This window comes from Schistocerca americana, chromosome 8 (genome assembly GCF_021461395.2).
Source record: "Schistocerca americana isolate TAMUIC-IGC-003095 chromosome 8, iqSchAmer2.1, whole genome shotgun sequence".
Classification (NCBI taxonomy): Eukaryota; Metazoa; Arthropoda; class Insecta; order Orthoptera; family Acrididae; genus Schistocerca; species Schistocerca americana.
The window spans coordinates 12,166,176-12,179,012 of NC_060126.1; positions in this window are offsets into that span (position 1 = coordinate 12,166,176).

The following is a 12,837-nucleotide window of genomic DNA, read 5'->3' on the forward strand; positions in this document are numbered from 1 at the left end:
CTCTCCTGTGAGTCCAGTTTAAGATTCCGATGCTTCACTTCAGGTTTACTGTATACCTTGCACCTTCTTATTGATGACGAAACACAGAAATTGCACCGGAATTTAATACTAAAGGCACAATGCCGACTTAAGTACAAGAGGACTGACACTCTCAATTTCTATGATTTGAACCTCTCCTGTGAGTCCAGTTTTAGATTCCGATGCTTCACTCTAAGTTTACTGTATACCTTGCACCTTCTTATTGACGATGAAACACAGAAATTGCATCCGAATTTAATACAAAACGCACAATGCCGACTTAAGTACAAGAGGACAGACACTCTCACTTTCTATGATTTGAACCTCTCCTGTGAGTCCAGTTTTAGATTCCGATGCTTCAGTTCAGGTTTACTGTATCACCTGGACCTTCTTATTGACGATGAAATACAGAAATTGCATCCAATTTTAATACAAAGGCACAATGCCGACTTAAGTAAAAGAGGACTGTCACTCTCTCTTTCTATGATTTGAACCTCTCCTGTGAGTCCAGTTTTAGATTCCGATGCTTCACTTCAAGTTTACTGTATACCTTGCACCTTCTTATTGACGATGAAACACAGAAATTGCATCCGAATTTAATACAAAAGGCACAATGCGAACTTAAGTAAAAGAGGACTGTCACTCTCCACTTCTATGATATGAACCTCTCCTGTGAGTCCAGTTTCAGTTTTCGATGCTTAAGTTCTGGTTTACTGTATCCCTCGCACCTTCTTATTGACGATGAAACACAGAAATTGCATCGGAATTTAATACAAAAGGCACAATGCCGACTTAACTACAAGAGGACTGACACTCTCACTTTCTATGGTTTGAACCTCTCCTGTGATTCCAGTTTTAGATTCCGATGCTCCACTTCAGGTTTACTATATCCCTTGGACCTTCTTATTGATGACGAAACACAGAAATTGCATCGGAATTTAATTCAAAAGGCACAATGCCGACTTAAGAACAAGAGGACTGACACTCTCACTTACTATGATTTGAACCTCTCCTGTGAGTCCAGTTTTAGATTCCGATGCTTCACTTCAGGTTTACTGTATCCCTTGGACCTTCTTATTGACGATGAAACACAGAAATTGCATCGGTATTTAATACAAAAGGCACAATGCCGACTTAAGTACAAGAGGACTGACACTCTCACATTCTATGATTTGAACCTCTCCTGTGATTCCAGTTTTAGATTCCGATGCTTCACTTCAGGTTTACTGTGTACCTTGCACCGTCTTATTGACGATGAAACACAAAAATTGCATCGGAATTAAATTCAAAAGGTACAATGCAGACTTAAGTACAAGTGAACTGACACTATAACTTTCTATGATTTAAACCTCTCCTGTGAGTCCAGTTTTAGATTCCGATGCTTCAGTTCAGGTTTACTGTATCACCTGGACCTTCTTATTGACGATGAAATACAGAAATTGCATCCGATTTTAATACAAAGGCACATTGCCGACTTAAGTACAAGACGACTGACACTCTAACTTTCTACTATTTGAACCTCTCCTGTGAGTCCACTTTTTTAGATTCCGATGCTTCACTTCAGGTTTACTGTATCCCTTCGACCTTCTTAATGACGATGAAACACAGAAATTGCATCCGAATTTAATACAAAATGCACAATGAAGACTGAAGTACAAGAGGACTGACACTCTCACTTTCTATGATTTAAACCTCTCCTGTGAGTCCAGTTTTAGATTCCGATGCTTAACTTCAGGTTTACTGTATCCCTCGCACCTTCTTATTGACGATAAAACACAGAAATTGCATCGGAATTTAATACAAAAGGCACAATGCCGACTTATGTACAACAGGACTGACACTCTCACTTTCTATGGTTTGATCCTCTCCTGTGATTCCAGTTTTAGATTCCGATGCTCCACATCAGGTTTACTGTATCCCTTGGACCTTCTTATTGATGACGAAACACAGAAATTGCATAGGAATTTCATACGAAAGGCACATTGCCGACTTAAGTACAACAGGACTGACACTCTCACATTCTATGATTTGATCCTCTCCTGTGGTTCCAGTGTTAGATTCCGATGCTTCACTTCAGGTTTACTGTATACCTTGCACCGTCTTATTGTCGATGAAACACAAAAATTGCATCGGAATTAAATTCAAAAGGAACAATGAAGACTTAAGTACAAGAGGACTGACACTCTAACTTCCTATGTTTTGAACCTCTCCTGTGAGCCCAGTTTTAGATTCCGATGCTTCACTTCAGGTTTACTGTATCCCTTGGCCCTCCTTATTGGCGATGAAATACAGAAATTGTATCCGAATTTAATATCAAAAGGCAAAATGCCGACTTAAGTACAAGAGGACTGACACATAACTTTCTATGATTTGAACCTCTCCTGTGAGTTCAGTTTTAGATTCCGATGCTACACTTTAGGCTTACTGTATACCTTGCACATTCTTATTGACGATGAAACACAGAAATTCTATCCGAATTTAAAACAAAAGGCACAATGCCGACTTAAGTAAAAGAGGACTGTCACTCTCTCTTTCTAAGATTTGAACCTCTCCTGTAAGTCCAGTTTTAGATTCCGACGCTTAACTTCAGGTTTACTGTATACCTTGCACCTTCTTATTGACGATGAAACACAGAAATTGCATCGGAATTTAATACAAAAGCCTCAATGCCGACTTAAGTACAAGAGGACTGACACTCTCACTTTTTATGATTTGAACCGCTCCTGTGATTCCAGTTTTAGTTTCCGATGCTTCACTTCAGGTTTACTGTATACCTTGCACCGTCTTATTGACGATGAAACACAAAAATTACATCGGAATTAAATTCAAAAGGTACAATGAAGACTTAAGTACAAGAGGACTGACACTCTAACTTTCTATGTTTGAACCTCTCCTGTGAGTCCAGTTTTAGATTCCGATGCTTCACTTCAGGGTTACTGTATCCCTTGGCCCTTCTTATTGACGATGAAATACAGAAATTGCATCCGAATTTAATACAAAAGGCACAATGCCGACTTAAGTACAAGAGGACTGACACATAACTTTCTATGATTTGAACCTCTCCTGTGAGTCCAGTTTTAGATTCCGATGCTTCACTTCAGGGTTACTGTATACCTTGCACATTCTTATTGACGATGAAACACAAAAATTGCAACGGAATTAAATTCAAAAGGCCCAATGCCGACTTAAGTACAAGAGGACTGACACTCTAACTCTCTATGATTTGAACCTCTCCTGTGAGTCTAGTTTTGGATTTTGATGCTTCACGTCAGGTTTACTGTATACCTTGCACCTTCTTATTGACGATGAAACACAGAAATTGCATCGGAATTAAATTCAAAAGGCACAATGCAGACTTAAGTACAAGTGGACTGACACTATAACTTTCTATGATTTGAACCTCTCCTGTGAGTCCAGTTATAGATTCCGATGCTTCACTTTAAGTTAACTGCATACCTTGCACCTTCTTATTCACGATGAAACACAGAAATTGCATCCGAATTTAATACAAAAGGCACAATGCCGACTTAAGTACAAGAGGACTGACACTCTCACTTTCTATGGTTTGAACCTCTCCTGTGATTCCAGTTTTAGATTCCGATGCTTCACTTCAGGTTTACTGTATATCTTGCACCTTCTTATTGACGATGAAACACAGAAATTCCATCCGAATTTAATACAAAAGGCACAATGCGAACTTAAGTAAAAGAGGACTGTCACTCTCCACTTCTATGATATGAACCTCTCCTGTGAGTCCAGTTTCAGTTTCCGATGCTTAAGTTCTGGTTTACTGTATCCCTCGCACCTTCTTATTGACGATGAAACACAGAAATTGCATCGGAATTTCATACAAAAGGCACAATGCCGACTTAACTACAAGAGGACTAAAACTCTCTCTTTCTATGGTTTGAACCTCTCCTGTGAGTCCAGTTTTAGATTCCGATGCTTCAGTTCAGGTTTACTGTATCACCTGGACCTTCTTATTGACGATGAAATACAGAAATTGCATCCGATTTTAATACAAAGGCACAATGCCGACTTAAGTACAAGAGGACTGACACTCTAACTTTCTACTATTTGAACCTCTCCTGTGAGTCCACTTTTGGATTCCGATGCTTCACTTCAGGTTTACTGTATCCCTTCGACCTTCTTAATGACGATGAAACACAGACATTGCATCCGAATTTAATACAAAAGGCACAATGCCGACCGAAGTACAAGAGGACTGACACTCTCACTTTCTATGATTTGAACCTCTCCTGTGAGTCCAGTTTTAGATTCCGATGCTTCACTTCAAGTTTACTGTATACCTTGCACCTTCTTATTGACGATGAAACACAGAAATTGCATCCGAATTTAATACAAAAGGCACAATGCCGACTTAAGTAAAAGAGGACTGTCACTCTCTCTTTCTATGATTTGAACCTCTCCTGTGAGTCCAGTTTTAGATTCCGATGCTTCACTTCAGGTTTACTGTATATCTTGCACCTTCTTATTGACGATGAAACACAGAAATTCCATCCGAATTTAATACAAAAGGCACAATGCGAACTTAAGTAAAAGAGGACTGTCACTCTCCACTTCTATGATATGAACCTCTCCTGTGAGTCCAGTTTCAGTTTCCGATGCTTAAGTTCTGGTTTACTGTATCCCTCGCACCTTCTTATTGACGATGAAACACAGAAATTGCATCGGAATTTAATACAAAAGGCACAATGCCGACTTAACTACAAGAGGACTGACACTCTCACTTTCTATGGTTTGAACCTCTCCTGTGATTCCAGTTTTAGATTCCGATGCCCCACTTCAGGTTTACTGTATCCCTTGGACCTTCTTATTGATGACGAAACACAGAAATTGCATCGGAATTTAATTCAAAAGGCACAATGCCGACTTAAGTACAAGAGGACTGACACTCTCACTTACTATGATTTGAACCTCTCCTGTGAGTCCAGTTTTAGATTCCGATGCTTCACTTCAGGTTTACTGTATCCCTTGGATCTTCTTATTGACGATGAAACACAGAAATTGCATCGGTATTTAATACAAAAGGCACAATGCCGACTTAAGTACAAGAGGACTGACACTCTCACATTCTATGATTTGAACCTCTCCTGTGATTCCAGTTTTAGATTCCGATGCTTCACTTCAGGTTTACTGTGTACCTTGCACCGTCTTATTGACGATGAAACACAAAAATTGCATCGGAATTAAATTCAAAAGGTACAATGCAGACTTAAGTACAAGTGAACTGACACTATAACTTTCTATGATTTAAACCTCTCCTGTGAGTCCAGTTTTAGATTCCGATGCTTCAGTTCAGGTTTACTGTATCACCTGGACCTTCTTATTGACGATGAAATACAGAAATTGCATCCGATTTTAATACAAAGGCACAATGCCGACTTAAGTACAAGAGGACTGATACTCTAACTTTCTACTATTTGAACCTCTCCTGTGAGTCCACTTTTAGATTCCGATGCTTCACTTCAGGTTTACTGTATCCCTTCGACCTTCTTAATGACGATGAAACACAGAAATTGCATCCGAATTTAATACAAAATGCACAATGCCGACTGAAGTACAAGAGGACTGACACTCTCACTTTCTATGATTTAAACCTCTCCTGTGAGTCCAGTTTTAGATTCCGATGCTTAACTTCAGGTTTACTGTATCCCTCGCACCTTCTTATTGACGATAAAACACAGAAATTGCATCGGAATTTAATACAAAAGGCACAATGCCGATTTATGTACAACAGGACTGACACTCTCACTTTCTATGGTTTGATCCTCTCCTGTGATTCCAGTTTTAGATTCCGATGCTCCACTTCAGGTTTACTGTATCCCTTGGACCTTCTTATTGATGACGAAACACAGAAATTGCATCGGAATTTAATACGAAAGGCACATTGCCGACTTAAGTACAAGAGGACTGACACTCTCACATTCTATGATTTGATCCTCTCCTGTGATTCCAGTTTTAGATTCCGATGCTTCACTTCAGGTTTACTGTATACCTTGCACCGTCTTATTGTCGATGAAACACAAAAATTGCATCGGAATTAAATTCAAAAGGAACAATGAAGACTTAAGTACAAGAGGACTGACACTCTAACTTCCTATGTTTTGAACCTCTCCTGTGAGCCCAGTTTTAGATTCCGATGCTCCACTTCAGGTTTACTGTATCCCTTGGCCCTTCTTATTGGCGATGAAATACAGAAATTGTATCCGAATTTAATATCAAAAGGCAAAATGCCGACTTAAGTACAAGAGGACTGACACATAACTTTCTATGATTTGAACCTCTCCTGTGAGTTCAGTTTTAGATTCCGATGCTACACTTTAGGTTTACTGTATACCTTGCACCTTCTTATTGACGATGAAACACAGAAATTGCATCGGAATTTAATACAAAAGCCTCAATGCCGACTTAAGTACAAGAGGACTGACACTCTCACTTTTTAGGATTTGAACCGCTCCTGTGATTCCAGTTTCAGTTTCCCATGCTTCACTTCAGGTTTACTGTATACCTTGCACCGTCTTATTGACGATGAAACACAAAAATTACATCGGAATTAAATTCAAAAGGTACAATGAAGACTTAAGTACAAGAGGACTGACACTCTAACTTCCTATGTTTTGAACCTCTCCTGTGAGCCCAGTTTTAGATTCCGATGCTTCACTTCAGGTTTACTGTATCCCTTGGCCCTTCTTATTGGCGATGAAATACAGAAATTGTATCCGAATTTAATGTCAAAAGGCAAAATGCCGACTTAAGTACAAGAGGACTGACACATAACTTTCTATGATTTGAACCTCTCCTGTGAGTTCAGTTTTAGATTCCGATGCTACACTTTAGGTTTACTGTATACCTTGCACATTCTTATTGACGATGAAACACAAAAATTGCAACGGAATAAAATTCAAAAGGCCCAATGCCGACTTAAGTACAAGAGGACTGACACTCTAACTCTCTATGATTTGAACCTCTCCTGTGAGTCTAGTTTTGGATTCTGATGCTTCACGTCAGGTTTACTGTATACCTTGCACCTTCTTATTGACGATGAAACACAGAAATTGCATCGGAATTAAATTCAAAAGGCACAATGCAGACTTAATTACAAGTGGACTGACACTATAACTTTCTATGATTTGAACCTCTCCTGTGAGTCCAGTTATAGATTCCGATGCTTCACTCTAAGTTAACTGCATACCTTGCACCTTCTTATTCACGATGAAACACAGAAATTGCATCCGAATTTAATACAAAAGGCACAATGCCGACTTAAGTACAAGAGGACTGACACTCTCACTTTCTATGATTTGAACCTCTCCTGTGAGTCCAGTTTTAGATTCCGCTGCTCCACTTCAGGTTTACTGTATCCCTTGGACCTTCTTATTGTCGATGAAACACAGAAATTGCATCCAAATTTAATAAAAAAGGCACACTGCCGACTTAAGTAAAAGTGGACTGTCACTCTCTCTTTCTATGATTTGAACCTCTCCTGTGAGTCCAGTTTAAGATTCCGCTGCTCCACTTCAGGTTTACTGTATACCTTGCACCGTCTTATTGACGATGAAACACAAAAATTGCATCAGAATTAAATTCAAATGTACAATGCATGCTTAAGTACAAGTGGACTGACGCTATAACTTTCTATGATTTGAACCTCTCCTGTGAGTCCAGTTTTAGATTCCGATGCTTCAGTTCAGGTTTACTGTATCACCTGGACCTTCTTATTGACGATGAAATACAGACATTGCATCCGAATTTAATACAAAAGGCACAATGCCGACCGAAGTACAAGAGGACTGACACTCTCACTTTCTATGATTTGAACCTCTCCTGTGAGTCCAGTTTTAGATTCCGATGCTTCACTTCAGGTTTACTGTATCCCTTCGACCTTCTTAATGACGATGAAACACAGAAATTGCATCCGAATATAATACAAAATGCACAATGCCGACTGAAGTACAAGAGGACTGACACTCTCACTTTCTATGATTTAAACCTCTCCTGTGAGTCCAGTTTTAGATTCCGATGCTTAACTTCAGGTTTACTGTATCCCTCGCACCTTCTTATTGACGATGAAACACAGAAATTGCATCGGAATTTAATACAAAAGGCACAATGCCGACTTATGTACAAGAGGACTGACACTCTCACTTTCTATGGTTTGAACCTCTCCTGTGATTCCAGTTTTAGATTCCGATGCTCCACTTCAGGTTTACTGTATCCCTTGGACCTTCTTATTGATGACGAAACACAGAAATTACATCGGAATTTAATACGAAAGGCACAATGCCGACTTAAGTACAAGAGGACTGACACTCTCACATTCTATGATTTGATCCTCTCCTGTGATTCCAGTTTTAGATTCCGATGCTTCACTTCAGGTATACTGTATCCCTTGCACCGTCTTATTGTCGATGAAACACAAAAATTGCATCGGAATTAAATTCAAAAGGTACAATGAAGACTTAAGTACAAGAGGACTGACACTCTAACTTCCTATGTTTTGAACCTCTCCTGTGAGCCCAGTTTTAGATTCCGATGCTTCACTTCAGGTTTACTGTATCCCTTGGCCCTTCTTATTGACGATGAAATACAGAAATTGTATCCGAATTTAATACAAAAGGCAAAATGCCGACTTAAGTACAAGAGGACTGACACATAACTTTCTATGATTTGAACCTCTCCTGTGAGTCCAGTTTTAGATTCCGATGCTACACTTTAGGTTTACTGTATACCTTGCACATTCTTATTGACGATGAAACACAGAAATTCCATCCGAATTTAAAACAAAAGGCACAATGCCGACTTAAGTAAAAGAGGACTGTCACTCTCTCCTTCTATGATTTGAACCTCTCCTGTAAGTCCAGTTTTAGATTCCGATGCTTAACTTCAGGTTTACTGTATACCTTGCTCCTTCTTATTGACGATGAAACACAGAAATTGCATCGGAATTTAATACAAAAGGCTCAATGCCGACTTAAGTACAAGAGGACTGACACTCTCACTTTCTATGATTTGAACCGCTCCTGTGATTCCAGTTTCAGTTTCCGATGCTTCACTTCAGGTTTACTGTATACCTTGCACCGTCTTATTGACGATGAAACACAAAAATTACATCGGAATTAAATTCAAAAGGTACAATGAAGACTTAAGTACAAGAGGACTGACACTCTAACTTTCTATGTTTGAACCTCTCCTGTGAGTCCAGTTTTAGATTCCGATGCTTCACTTCAGGTTTACTGTATCCCTTGGCCCTTCTTATTGACGATGAAATACAGAAATTGCATCCGAATTTAATACAAAAGGCACAATGCCGACTTAAGTACAAGAGGACTGACACATAACTTTCTATGATTTGAACCTCTCCTGTGAGTCCAGTTTTAGATTCCGATGCTTCACTTCAGGTTTACTGTATACCTTGCACCTTCTTATTGTCGATGAAACACAGAAATTGCATCCGAATTTAATAAAAAAGGCACACTGCCGACTTAAGTAAAAGTGGACTGTCACTCTCTCTTTCTATGATTTGAACCTCTCCTGTGAGTCCAGTTTAAGATTCCGATGCTTCACTTCAGGTTTACTGTATACCTTGCACCTTCTTATTGATGACGAAACACAGAAATTGCATCGGAATTTAATACAAAAGGCACAATGCGGTCTTAAGTAGAAGAGGACTGTCACTCTCCATTTCTATGATATGAACCTCTCCTGTGAGTCCAGTTTCAGTTTCCGATGCTTAACTTCAGGTTTACTGTATCCCTCGCACCTTCTTATTGACGATGAGACACAGAAATTGCATCGGAATTTAATACAAAAGGCACAATGCCGACTTAACTACAAGAGGACTGACACTCTCACTTTCTATGGTTTAAACCTCTCCTGTGATTCCAGTTTTAGATTCCGATGCTCCACTTCAGGTTTACTGTATCCCTTGGACCTTCTTATTGATGACGAAACACAGAAATTGCATCGGAATTTAATTCATAAGGCACAATGCCCACTTAAGTACAAGAGGACTGACACTCTCACTTACTATGATTTGAATCTCTCCTGTGAGTCCAGTTTTAGATTCCGATGCTTCACTTCAGGTTTACTGTATCCCTTGGACCTTCTTATTGACGATGAAACACAGAAATTGCATCGGTATTTAATACAAAAGGCACAATGCCGACTTAAGTACAAGAGGACTGACACTCTCACATTCTATGATTTGAACCTCTCCTGTGATTCCAGTTTTAGATTCCGATGCTTCACATCAGGTTTACTGTGTACCTTGCACCGTCTTATTGACGATGAAACACAAAAATTGCATCGGAATTAAATTCAAAGGGTACAATGCAGACTTAAGTACAAGTGGACTGACACTATAACTTTCTATGATTTAAACCTCTCCTGTGAGTCCAGTTTTAGATTCCGATGCTTCAGTTCAGGTTTACTGTATCACCTGGACCTTCTTATTGACGATGAAATACAGAAACTGCATTAGATTTTAATACAAAGGCACAATGCCGACTTAAGTACAAGAGGACTGACACTCCCACTTTCTATGATTTGAACCTCTCCTGTGAGTCCACTTTTAGATTCCAATGCTTCACTTCAGGTTTACTGTATCCCTTCGACCTTCTTAATGACGATGAAACAAAGAAATTGCATCCGAATTTAATACAAAATGCACAATGCCGACTGAAGCACAAGAGGACTGACACTCTCACTTTCTATGATTTGAACCACTCCTGTGAGTCCAGTTTTAGATTCCGATGCTTCAGTTCAGGTTTACTGTATCACCTGAACCTTCTTATTGACGATGAAATACAGAAATTGCAACCGATTTTAATACAAAGGCACAATACCGACTTAAGTACAAGAGGACTGACACTCTAACTTTCTACTATTTGAACCTCTCCTGTGAGTCCACTTTTAGATTCCGATGCTTCACTTCAGGTTTATGGTATCCCTTCGACCTTCTTAATGACGATGAAACACAGAAATTGCATCCAAATTTAATACAAAAGGCACAATGCCGACTGAAGTACAAGAGGACTGACACTCTCACTTTCTATGATTTAAACCTCTCCTGTGAGTCCAGTTTTAGATTCCGGTGCTTCACTTCAAGTTTACTGTATACCTTGCACCTTCTAATTGACGATGAAACACAGAAATTGCATCCGAATTTAATACAAAAGGCACAATGCCGACTTAAGTAAAAGAGGACTGTCACTCTCTCTTTCTATGATTTGAACCTCTCCTGTGAGTCCAGTTTTAGATTCCGATGCTTCACTTCAGGTTTACTGTATCCCTTCGACCTTCTTATTGACGATGAAACACAGAAGTTGCATCCGATTTTAATACAAAGGCACAATACCGACTTAAGTACAAGAGGACTGACACTCTAACTTTCTACTATTTGAACCTCTCCTGTGAGTCCACTTTTAGATTCCGATGCTTCACTTCAGGTTTACTGTTTTACTTGGAACTTCGTATTGACGATGAAACACAGAAATTCCATCCGAATTTAATACAAAAGGCACAATGCGGACTTAAGTAAAAGAGGACTCTCACTTTCCCTTTCTATGATATGAACCTCTCCTCTGAGTCCAGTTTCAGTTTCCGATGCTTAACTTCAGGTTTACTGTATCCCTCGCACCTTCTTATTGACGATGAAACACAGAAATTGCATTGGAATTTAATACAAAAGGAACATTGCCGACTTAAGTACAAGAGGACTGACACTCTCACTTTCTATGATTTGAACCTCTCCTGTGATTCCAGTTTTAGATTCCGATGCTCCACTTAAGGTTTACTGTATCCCTTGGACCTTCTTATTGATGACGAAACACAGAAATTGCATCGGAATTTAATAGAAAAGGCACAATGCCGACTTAAGTACAAGAGGACTGACACTCTCACTTACTATGATTTGAACCTCTCCTGTGAATCCAGTTTTAGATTCCGATGCTTCACTTCAGGTTTACTGTATCCCTTGGACCTTCTTATTGACGATGAAATACAGAAATTGCATCCGAATTTAATACAAAAGGCACAACGCCGACTTAAGTACAAGAGGACTGACACTCTCACATTCTATGATTTGAACCTCTCCTGAGAGTCCAGTTTTAGATTCCGATGCTTCACTCTAAGTTTACTGTATACCTTGCACCTTCTTATTGACGATGAAACACAGAAATTGCATCCGAATTTAATACAAAAGGCACAATGCCGACTTAAGTACAAGAGGACTGACAATCTCACTTTCTATGATTTGAACCTCTCCTGTGAGTCTAGTTTTAGATTCCGATGCTCCACTTCAGGTTTACTGTATCCCTTGGACCTTCTTATTGTCGATGGAACACAGAAATTGCATCCGAATTTAATACAAAAGGCGCACTGCCGACTTAAGTAAAAGAGGACTGTCACTCTCTTTTTCTATGAATTGAACCACTCCTGTGATTCCAGTTTTTGATTCCGATGCTTCACTTCAGGTTAACTGTATACCTTGGACCTTCTTATTGGCGATGAAACACAGAAATTGCATCCGAATTTAATACAAAGGCACAATGCCGACTTAAGTACAAGAGGACTGACACTCTAACTTTCTACTATTTGAACCTCTCCTGTGAGTCCACTTTTAGATTCCGATGCTTCACTTCAGGTATACTGTATCCCTTCGACCTTCTTAATGACGATGAAACACAGAAATTGCATCCGAATTTAATACAAAAGGCACAATGCCGACTGAAGTACAAGAGGACTGACACTCTCACTTTCTATGATTTAAACCTCTCCTGTGAGTCCAGTTTTAGA